The following is a 12,334-nucleotide window of genomic DNA, read 5'->3' as shown; positions in this document are numbered from 1 at the left end:
ATTATAATAGTGCCTAAGTCCTATGACATAGGATTGCAGTGACAAGGAAATTAGTTCCACACTTGAAGGGCTTAGAACAGCCCCTGACACAAAGAAAATGCTTAATAAATATTGGTGACTTTTATTATCAGTTGAGCCACCGGGCACCCTAGCTAATTACTAGCCCAGCCAGGGTGGAGATTTGCTATATCTACATCCACTGTACTGTTGAAGGTGCCCCCAATGAACCGTAACTGAGGCTACCCATGAACCCATAGTGAGTCTAGCCAAAACCTATTAGCCACAAATTGGGAAGCAAATATCCATCCACCTTCCAGAAGCCTCAGCCAGCTTACTCTTTCAACTTAAGTCCCTGAGCACTTAAGGCTTCTGCTTCAGTGAATGAATATGCATCCACTTCTAAGCCCCTTCGTATAGGCTGAACGGACAGGTGATGAATTTCTCCCTTTGTTTTATGTTTGTTTGTTTGTTTTTTGTTTTTTGTTTTTTTTTTTTAATTTTCACTAAAGACTACAGAGAAAGGCTTAAACTAATCCTGGGAAGACAAAAGTCTTCTTTTCCTAGTCTATTTAGTCTTGCCCATAGCTAATCAGCGTGTTTGTTGGAGCGGACCCTAGCTCTGCTACAAAAACACGACAAGGAGGAATGTATAAGCCCTAGTGACATTTTCACTTTGATGTACTGGGTGTTTGTAATTTGACGATGCCAGGCGTTCAGCTTTACAGGCACTACACCAGTGTCAATGGAATCCCTCACTTCCATCTCAGAAGTGGAGTGCCATCACTTACATCAACAGACTTTTTAAATTTTTATTTTTATTTATTTATTTAGGGGTACAAATGCAGGTTTCTTACATGCATATATTGCATCATGGTGAAGTCTGAGCTTTGAGTGTACCTGTCACCTGAATAGTGAACATTATATCCAACAGGTAACTTTTCAACCTTCCTCCCTCTCCCATCCTCCCACCTTTTGTAGTCTCCAATGGCTATTATTCTATTCTGTATATCCATGGGTACCCATTGTTTAACTCCCACTTTTAAGTGTGAACATGTGGTATTTGACTTCCCGGTTTTGAGTTATTTCACTGAGGATAGTGGCCTCCAGTTCCATCTCTGTTGCTGCAAAAGAAATTTTGTTTGTTTTTATGGCTGAGTAGTATTCCATGATGTGTATGTGATATATCAGAATCTTCTTGACAAATCCTATTCAACCATCAGCATAATATTTTCTCTTACTGAAATTTTACATCTCCTTGCTTGAAGATGTAAGTAAGAATGCTTCATTAGTCATTGCCTGAGTTTCTTGACTGTCTTCCAACGCCCAGATTTTAAGTGTGTGTGTGTGTATGTAAAATAGTCTGCAAATATTTTTTCCCATTCTTTAGGCCAGGGGTCCTTAACCCCTGGGCCATGGACCAGTACTGGTCTGTAGCCTGATAGGAGCCAGGCTGCACAGAAGAAGGTGAGCAGTGAGTGGGCGAGCGAAGAAGCTTCATCTGTATTTACAGCTGCTCTCCATTGCTTGCATTACCGCCTAAGCTCCACCTACTGTCACATCAGTGGTAGCATTAGATTCTCATAGGAGTGTGAGCCCTATTGTCAACTGTGCATGTGAGGGGTCTAGGTTGTGGGTTCCTTATGTGAATCTAATGCCTGATGATCTGAGGTGGAGCCAGGCAGTGATGCTAGCACTGAAGAGTGGCTGCAAATACAGATTAACATTAGCAGAGAGGTTTGACTGCACAGAGACCATCATAAATCAATTGCTTGCAGACTCATATCAAAACCCTATCAATGAGCAGCAAGTGACAATTAAGCTGGATCTCCCTATTGTTTAAAATCCAAATGAATGGCAGTGATAAACCCAAAATTCAAAAGAACAGTTACTTCAAGGTAGAGATGGAGGCTTGGGGTGAAGAAAAAGAACATAGATTAAACTATATATATATATACACACACACACACATATATACACACATACATATATATATACACATACACACATATAGATATGTGTTTTGTTTAGGTTTTATGTTTTTGAGATGGAGTCTCACTCTGTCACCCAGGCTGGAGTGCCGTGGCGAGATTTCGGCTTACTGCAAGCTCCACCTCCCGGGTTCACACCATTCTCCCGCCTCAGCCTCCCGAGTAGCTGGGACTACAGGCGCCCGCCACCACGCCTGGCTAATTTTTTGTTTTTGTATTTTTAGTAGAGATGGGGTTTCACCGTGTTAGCCAGAATGGTCTCGATTTCCTGACCTCGTGATCCACTCGCCTCGGCCTCCCAATATGAAACTGTATTTTTAATGTTCTAGTTTTATAAGCTGAGTGTTGGGTTTATGGTGTTTATTACTATGTTTTATAGCAAATGTGTTACATATTTTATGTATCAAATATTACAAAATATAAAATAATTATAATTTTTAAACTGGATTTTGATGTTTTTTCAGTGACAATTTTAACCATTTCATTTTTTAACTTTTTATAACATTTTACTTTTTGCTGCATTTCACACATATTTCAACAACCACTTTTATTCTTTCAAAAGGGGAACAAAGAATGCTTTATTGAAGCATAATGGTAATGTGCTCAATCCCTTTACCCAGGTATAAGAAAATGGATGTCAGTTTCTATGTCAGATCCATTTAACATCTTCAAGAGATTGTTTTTGCATTCCAGCCCAGGTGGTCATGGTGGCCCTAAAGATAGCAACACCTTGTACCTAAAAGCACAAATCCTAACAGGGCAATATTGTTGCAAGGTAATACTTTTCTCCAAGAAAGCAATGAAAGGTAGCATGGGTGAGTTAAGGAGCAACACTGCTATTCTCCTCAACTCAGTGGCATCTACTTGGTACCTACTGTGTGCCCAGCATTGTCATGGGCACTGAGGATGTAGTGATCACTAAAACAAAAACACACAGCCACTGATGGCAGGGGACTCACCTTCATTTTTCTGTAAGTTTCACTTTTTCAAATTTCCAACTTTTATTTTAAGTTCAGGGGTACATGTGCAGGATGTGCAGGTTTGTTACATAGGTAAACGTGTGCCATGGTGGTTTGCTGTACAGATCATCCCATCACCTAGGTATTAAGCCCAGCATCTGTTAGCTATTCTTCCTGATGCTCTCCCTTCCCCCATCCCTGACTCTCCAATAGGCCCCAGTGTGTGTTGTTCCCACATGTCCACGTGTTCTCATCATTCAGATCCAATTTATAAGTGAGAATATATGGTATTTGGTTTTCTGCTCCTGCATTAGTTTGCTGAGGATAATGGCTTCCAGCTCCACTCACATCCCTGCAAAAGACATGATCTCATTTCTTTTTATGGCTGCATAGTATTCCGTGGTGTATATGTACCATATTTTCCTTATCCAGTCTATCACTGATGGGCATTTACATTGATTTTATGTCTTCAATATTGTGAATAGTGCTGCAATGAACATGCCTGTACATGTATCTTTATAACAGAATGATTTCTATTCCTGTGGGTCTATACCCAGTAATGGGATTGCTGAGTCAAATGGTATTTCTGCCTCTAGGTCTTTGAAAAATCACCACACTGTCTTCCACAACGGTTGAACTAACTTACATACCAGTGTAAAAATGTTCCTTTTTCTCCACAACCTTGCCAGCATCTGTTGCTTTTTTTACTTTTTAATAATAGCCACTCTGACTGGTGTGAGATGCCATCTCATTGTGGTTTTGATTTGCATTTCTCTTATGATCAGTGATGTTGAGGTTTTTTTCATATGTTTCTTGGCCATATGTATGTCTTCTTTTGAGAAGTGCCTGTTCATGTCCTTTGTCCACTTTTTATTTTTTGAAAAGGAGTTTTGCTCTTGTTGCCCAAGCCAGAGTGCAATGGCGCAGTCTTGGCTCACTGCAACCTCTGCTCCCAGGTTCAAGTGATTCTCCTCCCTCAGCCTCCCAAGTAGCTGGGATTACAGGCATGGGCCCGGCTAATTTTTTGTATGTTTAGTAGAAACAGGGTTTCATCATGTTAGCCAGGCTGGTCTTGAACTCCTGACCTCAGATGACCCACCTGCCCGGCCTTCCAAAGTGCTGAGATTGCAGGCATGAGCCACTGCACCCGGCCCCATTTGCCCACTTTTTACTGGGGTTGTTTTTTTTGGGGGGGGGGGATATTTGTTTAAGTTTCTTGTAGATACTGGATATTAGACCTTTGTCAGATGGATAGATTGCAAAAATTTTCTCCTATTCTGTGGGTTATCTATTCACTCTGATGATAGTTTCTTTTGCCGTGCAGAAGCTTTATTTAATTCATCCAATTTGTCAATGTTTGCTTTTGTTGCAATTGCCTTTGGCATCTTTGTCATGAAATCTTTGCCTATGCCTATATTCTTTATGGTATTGCCTAGATTTTCTTCTAGGGTATTTATAGTTTTGGATTTTACATTTAAGTCTTTAATCCATCTTGAGTTGATTTTTGTATATGGTGTAAGGAAGGGGTCCAGTTTCAATTTTCTGCATATGGCTCGCCAGTTTTCCCAGCACCATTTGTTGAATAGGGAATTCTTTCTTTGCTGCTTGTTTTTGTCAGATTTGTCAAAGATCAAACGGTTGTAGGTGTGTTGTCTTATTTTAGAGTTGTCTATTCTCTTCCATTGGACTCCCCTTCTTTTTAAAAAAAAATATGAAATGCTTCACAAATTTGTGTGGCATCCTTGCACAGAGGCCGTGGTAATCTTCTCTGTAGCATTCCAATTTTAGTGTATGTGCTAACAAAGCAAGCAAAGAACTCACGGTCTGATGTGGACAGGCCAAGTAAACTGAAGTGCAACAGTGTTAAAGAAACATGAGTAGCCCAGGTATGGGAGAAGTTTACTATAAGTTGTGGGGAGGGGGGTTGATGGTGAATTAGAAAAAGCTTCTAAAGGTAAAGGAAAAAAACAATCCAGAGAGAGGAGACAACATAGGTGAAGACATAGGATCTGAATATAGTATTACTAAATGGTATATTAAGTAGGTGCATTTAATTTTTAAACAGCCCCTAAATCCCATTTAAATGACATTTATGTCAGCATGGAAACAACAAGGGTGCCACTGGTACACCAGGAATTTTGAGAAATTTGTGAGTGTACTCACCAATGCTTCATTATGGGCTTTGGGTTGCTAGAACTGGGGATGCACAGGTTATATTTCAGATGATTTAAAATTTGCTCTACAAGACTTAACATCTAATCATAGCTGACTAGAATCAATATTTAAAATTATTTTACATCTCTTGAGCTTTCTGCAAATTAAAGGGGGAAAAAATTGGCTCTGAATTATTGGGGAATAAACACAAGTTGGAAATTGTTTTAAAAAAGGAATACAAAAACCCAGATCATTAGGACAGTCTCTGCAATCAAATCATCAACTCCCTCCATTGGAAGAGATGGCTTTGCAAGATCTTTGCTGTGGCCTTCCTTGCCCAAGCCTCCTCCATAGGCATAACCATTCTCAATTTCTATGAATCCTTTCAAAGAACTAGAGAGCTGTTTCTGTCAGATAGAGGCACATAGTATTATTACTGCAACAACCCAGTCAGAAGAAGGCTTTATAAATTACTCACTAGGCTGTGGGTGGGTTAAGAACTGATAGTCTGAGTTCCTAGACTTTCCTAACAGAAAATGGTCAACTGCAATTACTTGATTCTCCTTTCAAATGACTAATTCTCCTCTGGTTTCTTTTGGGTCTCTCCCATTTCCATTCTGGGTAGCAATCCCTGCTGGCAGAGATGGTAATTAGGTGTGATTTAAGTGTTGCATAATTTGTACAATGCTATAAAATGCCAGTGCAAAATCAAGAGAGTTTGGTCAAGAGGAAAATTTATTTTGGAAAAAAAGAAGAGAGGGGGAGCAGGTGGCACTAGGCCATCTGCTTCAGAAGGAATAATTATTAGGATTCTTGTTTTGCTGAGAACATTTTTAGAAAAAGCATTTGCAAGGGTTGCTGAAGAGTAGCATCAATGGTCTGAGAAGGGAGTAGGAAGAGACACAAAAGCCAAGCAGGCCAAACTGTCCAGACAAATCCAGGGCCAACTAAGCCAACCCTGCAAATGAGAACTTCCCAGAAACATCCAGTAGGAAGGAAATCCTGAAAGTAAAAAGTCATCATCAAAGTAGAAAGGATGATTTCAGCTCTGATATTGTCTTTTCATCCATTGATACTATCCAATGCCTTACATCTCCAGGAAGCAGAGTAACATGAAAAGAATTGTGGACCACAATGTTTTAAGGATGTCAGACTTTCTTCCTTCTCAATCTCTACTCCCTGATCATGTGGCCATTTCTTCATGCCTATACCCCTGTCAAGACAAAGGGCTTGGACATATAACTCCTCAGGTGTAAATACCCATGGAGAAAGAGACAAACTCTTACAGGTATCAAGGAAAGAAAAGGGAAGAGAGAAAGAGAGGAAGGGAGGACAAAAGGGTGAAAGACAGTGAGAGGGAGGGAAGCAGGTGAACAGAAAAAAGTGCAAAGAAGAGTATGCTGCTGGGCTCTAACTTTTAGAAGGTATTGATTTGTGAACAAGTACCATGAATTTGGGTTGCTAAAGATGAGAAGTGGTTTCTATAAAATTACCAATTCAAAGGAATTTGTGCTCTGTGATTTTTAATAAATATTGCACACATAATTTAATGCTTTAGTTTTAACAGTTTCTGTAATGTGAACTAAATTAGTCCATTTATTGCAATATTTGCCAGCATCTATTATAATCACTATAATTACTTTCATCTGTCTATTAAAGGACACTTTCTATTTCATATCATTATCCTTACACTGAAATAGCACAATACAAATTAGAAATTATATACAGACAAATCATAATTTCCTCCCAGAATTTAAGTTTCTCATGTGAACACTTCAGTGATAGATTTCAAGTTTGGCCAAAAGAACTTAAACTTAACTCATAATTGGTATAAAATGAGGTTTAATGGATAATATTGAATAGAGTAAAACCTCATGAATTTGGGGTTTTATAAATATATCTTTGTTACATTCATAAAAACATAGTTTTCTAATAACTTATTATTAGTAATTATCTTGTACCAAGAAGAAGCTTCTTAATGCTGTCTCTGAGAGTCTTGAGTGTTTCAAAAGCACTTAAAATTTTCTTATATGCACCGTAGGTTATACTGTTACCAGAGCATTCACTGCTTACTGTCTTTTGGAACTGAAAATAGAGTATTATATCTACCCTATCTATTACACCTGGAAAAATATGCTATACTAAAGGCGATGTAATCTCCCCTTCCCCTACTTGAAAATACTCTTCTGAAAAGGTTACAGAGAAGGGTTAATTGAAAGAAAAAATATAATCATATCACATATGGTCCTGGTTCTTTGTATGTGTAGATCCCCCAAAAAGGAAGACCACAGAGAAGAGGAGTGAGTGAGAAGGTTCCAAGAACCAACTCTCCCTCCAAACTCACCAGCCAAGTACCTAAACCCACATCAGCATAGAATAAAAAAGATTCAGGTCATCTTCTCACAAGAAACTTAGCTTTGCTTCTGAAGGAAAGCCATCTACAAGAAACCCCCATCTAAGATCTTGACTCATTGTTTCCTTGAAGCTATTTAAGTAGATATAGAGACAAATGCCTGTGTTCCCATTTGAGTCATTCCTTGTCCTTTCCTCCACTAGAAATACTCAAGGGACTTGAGCTCAGGGGTCAGTTTTCCAGAAGGAAAAATACCTCATTATGCCTGCCCCAGGCAAGCCTACCTTGAGAAGGAAAGAGAGGAGCTACCCTGATTATGGTGAGACTACACTGAGTAGTTGAACAAGGTGATCCCTAAGGCCCTACCAAAAACAATCAATCTTTTAGTTCTAGTTCAGTCTGTGCCTGATTTTATTGATACTTCTATATGTAAATAATGATATTTTACTAAATGGAAAACACAAACAGAAGTGATGCTTGTGAACTCAGTGCTGCCCTGGTATAAAAGAAAACACAACCAAACTCAGCTGACAACTGTCCACAGAGGCAGCATTTAAATTAGCCTGAGGCAGAGGGGAATCACCAATCACAGTGGTCCAAACTTGAGTTCCTGCAAGCCTTGCCACTGAGAGCTACAGTGCTCTGGGTGTACAAATAAATTTTAAAGGCAGTCTAGGCCACAAGGACTGCAACCCCTAGACAAGTCCTTCTGCTGAATTGGACCCAGAGACAATGGACAGGTGGGGCAGGTGACCTACTGAGACACCAGCCAAGGTGACTGAGTGCTGGTATCACCCCTCCCCTAGCCCCAGGCTGTGCAGCTCACAACTCCAAAAGAGACCCCATTCCTTCATTTGAGGAGAGGAGAGGGAAGAATGGGGAGGGCTTTGTCTTGCACCTTGGATACCAGCTGAGCCACAACAGGATAAGGTACCAGTCAGAGTCACAAGGCCCCTTTACTAGGCTCTAGCTCCCAGATAGCATTTCTAGACACACCCTGGACCACAAGGGAACCTGTTGCCTTGAACAGAAGGACCTAGTCCTGGCAGGATTTATCATCTACTAACCGAAGAGCCCTTGGGCCCTGAATAATCAGCAGTGATACCCATGTACCACGTCAAGGGCCTTAGGTGAGATTCTGAAACTTGCTGGCTTCAAGTGAGACTCATAATATTCCCAGGTGTTGTGGTTACAAGGGTAAGATGCCCTCCACTTGAAAAAAGTGGAAGGAAAAGCAAAGGAACTTTGACTTTCACCTTAGGTACCAGCTCAGCCACTAGGGGATAGAGCACCAAGTGGCCTCTTAAGGTCCCCAGTTCCAGGGCTTGGCCCTTAGTCAGCATTTCTGGACTTGCCCTGGGCCGGAGGGGAGCCCAATGTCCTAAACAGTGAGTCCCAGGCCAGGCAACATTCACCACAAGCTGACTGAAGAGCCCACGTAAGGGAACATCAGTGGTAGTTTGGCAGTACTTTCTATGAACCTTTGTTGGCCATTGCCACAGGATGAGGCTCTTCTGCCTTTGGTAAAAGATGGAAAGATGGAAAGAGAGGGAAGGACTGCATCTTGTGGTTTGAGTGCCAGCTCAGCTGCTATGCAGTAGAACACCAGGTAGACTTTCAAGGTTTTTGACTCTAGTCTCTGGTCTCAGATGGCACCCCTAGACATGCACAGGGTCTCGGAGAACTTGCCACCCTGAAGGGAAGGAAGTAGGCCTGGCAGGCTCTGCCACCTGCTGATGGTAGAGCCCCAGGGTCTTGAGCAAACATAGGCCATAGCCAGGGAGGGTTCCACCAGGTCTTGGGTGAGACCCAATTCTGTACTGGCTTCAGGTCTGACTCAACACAGTCCTAGGGGTGATGACCCCAGAGGTGCTTTTGTCACATTATTCCCAGCTCCAGGGGGCTCAGAACAGAGGAAAAAGACTCCATTCATTTGGGAGAAAGTATGGGAAGAAAACAAGGGTCTCTACCTGGTAATCCAGAGAATTCTTGCAGATCTTATTCAAGACCATCAAGGCAGTACCTCTATGAGTCTGCAAGAACCACAGTACTACTGGGCTTGGGATACCCTCTAAAGCAAATATAGCTTAGATCACAACACGCAAGTCCTTTTGAATATCTAGAAAGCCTTCCTAAGAAGGATAAGTACAAACACCACCAGACAATGAAGACTACCATAAATACCTAATTCTTCAATGTCCAGACACTAAAGAACATCTACCAGCATCAAAACCGTCCAGAAAAACATGACCTCACCAAATTAACTAAATAAGGCACAAGGGATCAATCCCAGAGAAACAGAGATATGTGACCTTTCAGGCAGATAATTCAAAATAGTTGTGTCAAGGACACTCAAATAAATTAAGAATAACACAGACAAAGAATTCAGAATTCTATCAGATAAATTTAACAAAGAGATTTAAATAATTTTTAAAAATCAAGAAGAAATTCTGAAACTGAAAAATGCAATTGGCATTCTGAAGAATGCATCAGAGTCTTTTAATAGCAGAATTGATCATGCAAAAGAAAGAATTGGTGAGGCTAAAGACAGGCTATTTAAAAATACACAGTCAGAAGAGACAAAAGAAAAAAGAATAAAAATTATGAAGCACATCTAAATGATCTAAAAATAGCTTCAAAAGGGCAAATCTAAGAGTTATTGGCCTTAAAGAGAAGGTGGAGAAAGAGATAGGGATAGAAAGTTTATTCAAAGTGACAGTAACAAAGAACTTCCCAAAGCTAGAAAAAAATATCAATATCCAAGTACAAGAAGGTTATAGAACACCAAGCAGATTTAACCCAAAGAGGACTACCTCAAGGCATTTAATAATCAAGCTTCCAAAGAACAAGGATAAAGACAGGATTCTAAAAGCAGCAAGAGAAAAGAAACAAATAGTATACAATGGAGCTCCAAAATGTCTGGCAGTAGACTTTTCAGTGAAAACCTTAGAGGCCAGGAAAGAGTGGCATGACATATTTAAAGTGCTGCAGAAAAAAATATTCTACCCTAGAATGGTATATCTGGAAAAAATATCCTTCAAACATGAAGGAGCAATAAAGACTTTCCCAGACAAACTAAAGCTGAGGGATTTCATCAACACCAGACCTGTCCTACAAGAAATGGTAAAGGAGTACTTAATCAGAAAGAAAATGATGTTTATGAGCAATATTATATCATCTGAAGACATAAAACTCACTGGTAATAGTAAGTACACCAAAAAAAAAAAAAACACCACAGAATATTATAACACTGTAACACGAATGTGTAACCTACTCTCATCTTAAGTGGAAAGACGAAATGATGAACCAATCAAAAATAATAACTACAACAACTTTTCAAGACAGAGAGAGACAACAAAAAGTTAAAAAGCAGGGGGACAAAGTTAAGGCATAGAGTATTAGTTTTCTTTTCACTTGTTCATTTGTTTGCTTATGTAAACAGTGCTAAGTTGTTATCAGCTTAAATACTGTATTATAAGATAGTATTTGCAAGCCTCGTGGTAACCTCAAACCAAAACACATGCAACAGATACACAAAAAATTAAAACTGAGAAACTAAATCTTATCACAAAGAAAAACTCCTTTGCTCAAAGGAAGACAGGAAAGAACGAAAGAAGGAAGAGAAGACCACACAACAACCAGAAAACAAGTAACAAAATGGCAGGGGTCAGTCTTTATTTATCAATAATAATATTGAATGTAGATGGACTAAACTGTCCAAGCAAAAGACACAGAGTGGCTCAATGGTGGGGAAAAGACCAGATTCAACGATCTGTTGCTTACAAGAAACATACTTAACCTATAAAGACACACACAGACTGAAAATAAAGAAATGAAAAGGCCGGGCACAGTGGCTCACACCTATAATCCCAGCACTTTGGGAGGCCGAGGCAGGTGGATCATGAGGTCAGGAGTTGGAGACTGATCTGGCCAACATGGTGAAACCCTGTCTCTACTAAAATTACAAAAATTAACTGGGCATGGTAGTAGCACCTGTAATCCCAGCTACTCAGGAGGCTGACGCAGGAGAATTGCTTGAACCCAGGAGGTGGAGTTTGCAGTGAGCCAAGATCGTGCCATTGCACTCCAGCCTGGGCAACACAGCGAGGCTCTGTCTCAAAAAAAAAAAAAAAAAAAAAAAAAAAAAAGATATTCCATGCCAATGAAAGCCAAAAGAGCAGGAGTAGGTACATTTACATCAGACAAAATAGATTTTAAGACGAAAACTATAAGAAAAGACAAAGAAGGTCATCTTATAACAATAAAGGAGTCAATTCACCAAGAGAATATAACAATTATAAATATATATGCACCCAACACCAGAGAACCTAGATATAAAAAGCAAAAATTATTAGAGCTAAAGAGATAGAACCCAATACAATAATAGCTGGAGACCTCCAAAACCAACTTTCAGCATTAGGTAGATCTTCCAGACAGAAAATGACAAAGAAACATCAGACTTACTCTGCACTATAGACCAAATAAATCTAATAGACATTTACAGACCATCTTACCCAATGGTTGCAGAATACACATTCTTTTCAGCAAATAGATTATTATCAAGAATAGACCACATGTTAGGTCACAGAACACATCTTTTAAAAATTCAGAAAAATTAAAATAATATCCAGTGTCTTCTCTGACCACAGTGGAATAGAACTCTTACTCAATAACAAGAGGAATTTTAGAAACTATGTAAATACAGGAACATTTAAAAAATATGCTCCTGAATGACCAGTGAGTCAATGGAGAAATTATGAAAAAAATCTTAAACAAGTAATAATGGAAACACAACATACCAAAATCTATGGGATACAGCAAAAGCACTACTAAGGAGGAAGTTTGTAAGTGCCTACATGTAACAAGAAGAAAAACTTCAA

The 12,334-nt window shown here is 39.6% G+C and overlaps 1 non-coding gene across 1 annotated transcript; it reads right to left on the bottom strand.

Annotated features, from left to right (window-relative positions):
• Positions 1 to 4,652: 4,652 nt before the first annotated feature.
• LOC126936646 (U6 spliceosomal RNA) lies at positions 4,653 to 4,755 on the bottom strand. The gene has a single exon (XR_007719478.1). It is a non-coding gene; the product is annotated as a U6 spliceosomal RNA (small nuclear RNA).
• Positions 4,756 to 12,334: the final 7,579 nt, after the last annotated feature.

This window comes from Macaca thibetana, chromosome 14 (genome assembly GCF_024542745.1).
Source record: "Macaca thibetana thibetana isolate TM-01 chromosome 14, ASM2454274v1, whole genome shotgun sequence".
Lineage (NCBI taxonomy): Eukaryota > Metazoa > Chordata > Mammalia > Primates > Cercopithecidae > Macaca > Macaca thibetana.
The sequence above is the reverse complement of the archived record's forward strand: the minus strand, read 5'-3'. Positions and strand labels throughout refer to the sequence as shown.